Source organism: Vespa crabro, chromosome 11 (genome assembly GCF_910589235.1).
Source record: "Vespa crabro chromosome 11, iyVesCrab1.2, whole genome shotgun sequence".
Lineage (NCBI taxonomy): Eukaryota > Metazoa > Arthropoda > Insecta > Hymenoptera > Vespidae > Vespa > Vespa crabro.
The window spans coordinates 6,851,755-6,859,254 of record NC_060965.1 but is presented as its reverse complement, the minus strand read 5'-3'; the positions used below and the strand labels follow the sequence as shown (position 1 = coordinate 6,859,254).

Sequence of the window (7,500 nt, the reverse complement as noted above, 5' to 3'; positions counted from 1 at the left end):
TCTCTCTCTCTCTCTCTCTCTCTCTCTCATTTTCTTCTCTGAAGAAGGTACAAACCAAGCTGAGAATCAGGATATCTTGGTACACCAAGAAAGAGAAAGAAAGAAAGAAAGAGAGAGAGAGAGAGAGAGAGAGAGAGAGAGAGAGAGAAAGCTTTGTAGGCGCAGCCACTCGCAGGGACCAAACTCCTGTCTCGTGAACGCATATAAAGACGAAAGGCGACGAGAAAAAAGCTCGAGAGAAAAAACTCGAGACGACGGATTAGGTGTGCATGTGATGCACTTCTCCCTCCATATCTCACTCTCTCACTCTCTCTCTCTCTCTCTCTCTCTCTCTCTCTCTCTCTCTCTCTCTCTCTCTCTCTCTCTCTCTCTTTGACTCTCTTTTTCTCTCTCTTCATCTTCGAGACAAGTCTCGAGCCAACACCGTAATGATTTTCGCCGAGGGTGAGAAAATCTCTGCCTGAGTAGGAAATGTGAGGGCAAACATTTTCGACTATTCTAAAATTCTCTATTTCTTTCTCGGTAATCACATAACTTTATGTATCTGTTAATTTGGCAATTAATATTCGTTAGAATTTTTAGATAGGTATTTATATTTTATTCTTTCTCGCGCATGTATATATCATTGTATATATCTAGTCATAAATATATATATACACATTTTTTATTTTATAATATACATATATATTTTTACTTTACATATACATATACATATGGATAGTATTAATATAAAATTAATATAAAGCTAAAATAATATATATATATATATTAATAATAAAGAAAAATATATACATTTATATATGTATATATATTTATAAAAATAGAAACAAAATAATATTCTAAATATTAGTCCCATATAAAGGTAATCACCTAAATATCTCTTTCAATTTTAATGATTATCTACTAATAAATATATTGTAGTCAATTTGAATGGTATCAAACGAATAGTACTCTACAAAGAAATAAGAAAATAAAAAATAATGACAATAATGAAATAATGCGAAGGATAATAGACCTAACAATAAGATAAATTAGTAAATCTATAAATATGTCATTTGTATTAATATATATATGATACAATCTATAAAATTTATCATATATAATTAAAATTAATATTTTTCATAATTTAAATATACATATTTATCTTCCTCATACCACGAATTTGTTTTTTCCATTTCTCTGGAAAAACATCAAGCACTTAAACCAACTTAAAATTCGTCCTTCTGTGTTTCACTGAATAACACTGATGACACTGAAAAGAACGTATGATATGCGACGAGAGGGACGAAGGGAGAGAAAAAGAGAGAGAGAGAGAGAGAGAGAGAGAGAGAGAGAGAGAGAGAGAGAGAGAGAGAGAGAGAGAGAGAGAGAGAGAGAGAGAGTACTCATCGTCGTTCTCGTCATGCCCTTCGAAAGCTGAACTCACGCGTTATGTAACGAGCAAATGTTCTTTTCAATGGGAGAACTGTGTAGTAGGATACAAAAAAGAAAAAATAGGAGGAGAAAAAAACTGAAAAGAAAAAAAAAACAGAAAAAAAGACAGAAAGAAAAAAAAGAAAAGAAGAAAGAAATAAATCAGAATCAGATGGGCGAAATGAATTCACGGGTAAAGAGAAAAATTTTTGCTTTGGGGTTGGCATACACATCTTATTGGCTGGTCGATTGACTGGTTCACCGACTGGCATTCAGAGTTTTGTATAAAAGGACGAATTCGTTGATAATGAAAAAGGATTTCGATTGAACACGAATCAGGAATATTCTTTTTTTTTTTCTATGTAATAAGATGCTTCGATGATTTTCAAAGATTCCCTATATCGCTCGTAATATATATATATATGTATATATGTATATGCATATGTATATCTTAGGGTATATAAAACCAGCTAGCAAACGTATTAACAGCAAATCTATTCGAACGTGAGATGCTCGTTGACGATGAAAACATTTTTATTAGGACGTTTTCAGAGCCGATGTATTTCTCCTGCATTCTTTTAAAAAAACTAAAAGAACTAAAATTATTATTAAGCAAAAAGAATAAAGTAGCAAATAAAATAAAATTATAGTAATGACACAAAAACTAAAAGAAAAAAAAAAGAAGCATATAGATCATATTATAATAAACATAATTCAACACACATATACACACATACATATTATTTTTATTACAAATTAAAAATTTGTTATATTTCTTATTACTTATTATCAAGATTATAATAATACATGTATTTATATATAGATATTATTTTTATCTATCTATATATATGTATATATGTATTTATATTAATATTATGTATGTATATATATATATATATAAATTATAATACTATAATAAACATAGTTTAACATATGCCCACAATTGTATATATATATTTGTTATTATTATCGATTATATATTAAATATTGATATAATTTTATATTTAAATATACTAATAATATATTAATTAATATTGATGATTAAATATAAATATTAAAAAAAAAAAAAATTTTTTTTTAATTACAGAACTAATATACGAGCGTTACAATGCAAACAACGAACATAATTTATTATCTCTTGAAAAACTCTTGAAAGGAAAAGTGGATTGTTTTACAGGATTCATTTATTACATACATACATATATACATATATATATATATATATAAATATATATATATATATAAATATATATATATATATATAAATATATTATATAAAAACATAAAAGAAGATATACAAAAAATGAATGAATAACTATAGGCGAACACGTAAACGAAAGAAAGGGGCGTAAAGGGCGTTTTCCTATGGTAAAAAAAAAAAGGAAAAAAAAAGAACATCAACGGAAGGTTGATAGTCTGGCTCTCAATGATATACTAAACGACAGGAACTACCCATCGTCGTTCAAGTGCAGATAGCGATAACAAGTCTCTCTCTCTCTCTCCCCCCTCTCTCTCTTTCTCTTTTTCCTTTTGTTGTCTCGAATCTTTAACTGTTCTAAAAGATTATGGAAAAAAATTGAGGAAAAAAAAAACAAAAAAGAAAAAAAAGAGAAAAAGAGAGAGAGAGAAAAATCGAGTGGAATTGGGGAGAGGAAAGACAGAAATGAAAAAGAATGGAATCCCTCAACAAAGAAGATTCGACCGGCTATTACCAGATATGCGTCATAGATGGTATTACATTGGAAATGGATAAAACGATTTCGATGTAAATCGTGATTGCGAGCTTGCATGCATGTAAGCCTTTAATACGCGAGGCTCGTATTGAAAGATACAAGGAATTTTTAGGATTAAAGGTGTTCCACCTTTTGGCTGGATAAAATTAAACATAAATTCATTATTTTGTTTCTTCTTTCTTTCTCTCTTTTTTCATGCGTGAAAGTATTTAGAAAAAAAAAAGAAAGAAAAAAAAATTAAATATTAGAAAAAAAAGCAAAACAAAACAAAACAAAAAATATATATATATTTAATTTAAACGAAACGATTTATTATTAAAATTTTTAAAAATAATTTATTGTCTGAAATTTTTTTTTTATCATTTAAAAATTATTTTAAGCCGCGAATAAAATTTGTTCCAGTAACAGAATAAAATCAACAAAGCTAAACGTTCTCGAGGTTGAACAAAAATTAATCGAAATTCTCGGGACACCCTATATAATCTTGTAACACGCGCGTGCCAAAAAGAAAGACTGGCACGAAAGGAAAAGCACGGACGTTTTCGTTCTTTATGCGTAAATAGCCGTATTATGCAGGAGCCGGTCCTTTATTCGCTTTCTTTCGAGTCGTTCTACCATCAGCATCAGCAGCAGTAGCAGCAGCACCACCACCACCACCAACAGCATCACCAGCAGTAGAGGGATCAAAGGGCTAATACAATTTTTCTCGTCTCTTTCCTACACCGCCACTACCACCACCACCACCACTACCATCACCACCATCACCACCATCACCACCATCACCACCATCACCACCATCACCATCAGCTTTTCTTGACACTGAGAAGAACATGCAAGACCCGAAGGTTTCAAAAACGCTCTCACAGATTGTGACTGAGAAACTCAGAAAAGATAAAGGGAACCCATAAGTAACTCCATGTATGTATGTATGTATGAATAACATTCGGTGTATAAAATAGCCAAGCATGTTGGCTCTTGGACAAAAGGCAATGCTTTGGTGTTAACCACTGTATAATAATAAAAGAAAAGAAAAAAAATAAAAGGAGGAGGTGGAGAAGGAAGTAGAGGAGGAGGATAACGAAACGTAACGAAAGAGAGAGAGAGAGAGAGAGAGAGAGAGAGAGAGAAAGAGAGAGAGAGAGTGTATACCCCTTTTCACGGCAGAAGACGTCTCTCCAAACTTCAAGACCGTAGTTCTCATCCGTAACCCGAGACGTGTAATTAGGACCACCGGACCAGGATGAATAGCCAAGTGGAGTTGGTGGAAGGGAGAAAAAGGGGGACTGAAAAAAGGGGTAACTATGGACCACCGATACTAAAACGTTTAGAAAGGGGAGGAGTTGGGGTAAGACGTTAAGAGCTAAGGGTTGATATGTCTTTTGGATATTACATAGCCTCGATGCTACTACGTAATATATTCTCTCTCTTTCTTTCTCTTTTTCTCTCTCTCTCTCTCTCTTTCTCTCTCGATATCTCTCTATCTCTATCTCTCTTTTTAAAATCTTTTCTACGTCCTATCCTCATCTCGATCTCGCCATCCATCTCTATCAGCTACCCCTTTTCTGCCAGGTCAACTTGAAGCCTGTGTTTTACAAGCTGACTGTATATGTGTGTGTGTTTTTTGTATTTGTATCTGTATGTACGTAGGGAGTTTTATGTGTATAGCTATCGAACCGGTTTTACGGTTCCCTTTGAAGAGAGAACTCGACCAACGTGGACTACTACAGCATCCTGCACGTTCGAACCTGAGATATCATCGGAAATCGTGCCCTACACCGGCTGCCACTGATAATTGCTACTTCTTGCATTCCAAATATATCGGAATTTAATATTATTTTAGAACGATTAAAAAAGATTTTATTTTGTTCTTATAAATAAATTTCAATATTTTTATTTAAATAATCAATTGAATTAAAATACGTTTATTTTTTTCATTGAAAAATCTAAAATTAGAGAGAAATATGAATATATTGTAAATAGATATATGAAATTTTATAAGTAAAAAATATAATAAATAGATCGTTATTAATCGATTGTTAATATTATATTATTAGTCGATAATATCGATTATGACTCTTTTTTTGATGTATAACTAACAACGATTTAATATAATTGAACAAAAACATTAAAGATATAGTCAAACGATCGTTGATTTTTATTAACAAAAATGACTAATGTCAATTTTATATTATTCGATAATATCAATTTTGAATTATCCTAATGAATAATCAATGACATTTTAATGTAATAGATTAAAGAATTTGAAAGATATAATTAGATTTTATCGTTGAATTATTAATCATTCATACGATATTATATCGTTATTAAAAATATTCCGAAACGATTCTGTTAGTTCCGTTAATTAATCGGAAATATCGATTTGAATATTCTTCGCACGAATAATCTAATCGATATTATAACGGGTCATTGATTAAAGATATCGAATATAAAATTAAATTATTGCGTTATACGTTATTTATACGAAATTATATATTTTTCTTTATATTCGATTATTGTTAATTCCATAATTAATATCAATTTGTATCTGTTCATGTGGATAAAATAATATATTGAAACATTACATATACATATATATATATTTTTTAACAAAAGAAAACTATTGTTAATACTAATAACATATTATTATTATTATTATTATTATTTATTCGTGTATCTAAAAATAATGGTAGGGGAAGGTAGAAAAAAATAAAAGAAAAAAGAAAAGAAAAAAAGGAGAAGAAGGAAGAAGAAAGAAAATCAAGTCGCAAAGGGTTGGAGCCCTTTTCAACCCCCTAAAAAAGTAGACAAGCCGTGTGATAATCTAACATGGTAGTAAGACTAAGGGAGATAAGAGGCATCGAAAACAAGTTCCCTTTCGATCGTCGATCCCCACTCGTGTGCACACTTTAGTCCGAAAGTTACGCGAAATAGAATACGAAAGGAAAGAGAGAGAGAGAGAAAGAGAGAGACAGAGAGAAAGGAGGAAGCTCTCTAGAATTCTATTAGATTTCCTGCTTAGAACCGAGTAATTTCAAGATCTTGGATACAATATTTGTAGATTACATTATACATATTGTGTGTGTGTATGTGTGTGTGTATGTAGTAGGTATTACTTATATCCAATTTCATTTTTACACAAACTTTGTTTTACATGATTTTGATTCAATGCGAATTAGAAAACACATTTGATTCTCTTTTTACACGACTTTTCTTTTATTTCTTTATTTCTTTATTTATTTATTTATTTTTCGTTTCTCTCTCATTTTTTTCTTAACTAGAATTGTCTATACGCGAACATATGAAAAATCTTATTATGTGTAAATCATATTATTTCATTTATTTTCCTGTTTATGAATTAATAACACATTATTTTTCTTTCCAAAAATAACAATTTGTCTTACATAATACGTATTTTTGTATGTATATATGTATGTATATATATATTTTTTTTTATGAAATAAAAAATGCAATCACATGAAAATGATGAGATTTTAAATTTCCATACGATTTGTTATAATATTTTTCTTTTTTACGTCCGAAACCAATCTTTTTTATAGATATATATATATATATATATATATATATATATATATATATATATATAATTGGAAATATATATTATCTAATAACATTAACATTGTAAATATATATATATATATACATTGTGTGCGCGTATGGTTTATATATTAAAACAAAAAGAAATATTTAAAAAATGTTATATATCAGAAATATATTTCAAAATACTTTAACGATTTCGAAAATCCCAATGTCTACCTTTTATATGTAGTACAAAATAAAAGGCGCGTATCTTGGTCGTTATTTATAGGGCACTTAGTAATAGTGTCTCGAGAGGGAGCTTCCATCTTGTTCCAAGCTTTCCTTAAAAAGCCCTTTCCCGATCGATTTTCAAGAAAGACATTGAACTCTCTCAAAGATTCTTATCGTTGAATACCACCAAAGATGAGGAAGAAGGAAGAAAAAAAAAAGAAGAAAAAAATAAAGAAGAAAAAAAAGAAGGAAAAAACAAAAGAAAAAAGATGAAAGATAAAGATACGATCATCATATAGATATAATATAAACGATCGTAAAATAATTCACGAGGGGAAAATACTCGATAGTTAAAAATTAAAATGTTATAAAAACGAAAGAAATATCTCAGTTTATTGCTCAGATATAAATAAAAAATATTCTTTCCGAAATATACATACATAGATACAAACATACATACAAATAACATTCAAATATACAAACATACATACAAATAAACATATATACATACATACATACGTAAATATATATATATAAAAAAGAAAATATATAAAGATGGCGGACGTACATGAGTTCTCGAAGCAAT

At 29.6% G+C, this 7,500-nt stretch overlaps 1 protein-coding gene across 1 annotated transcript in view; it reads right to left on the bottom strand.

Moving 5' to 3' along the window:
• Positions 1 to 7,500, bottom strand: part of LOC124427932 (tyrosine-protein kinase-like otk) — a 76,429-nt gene that overhangs the window by 67,263 nt on the left and 1,666 nt on the right. The window lies entirely within an intron of this gene.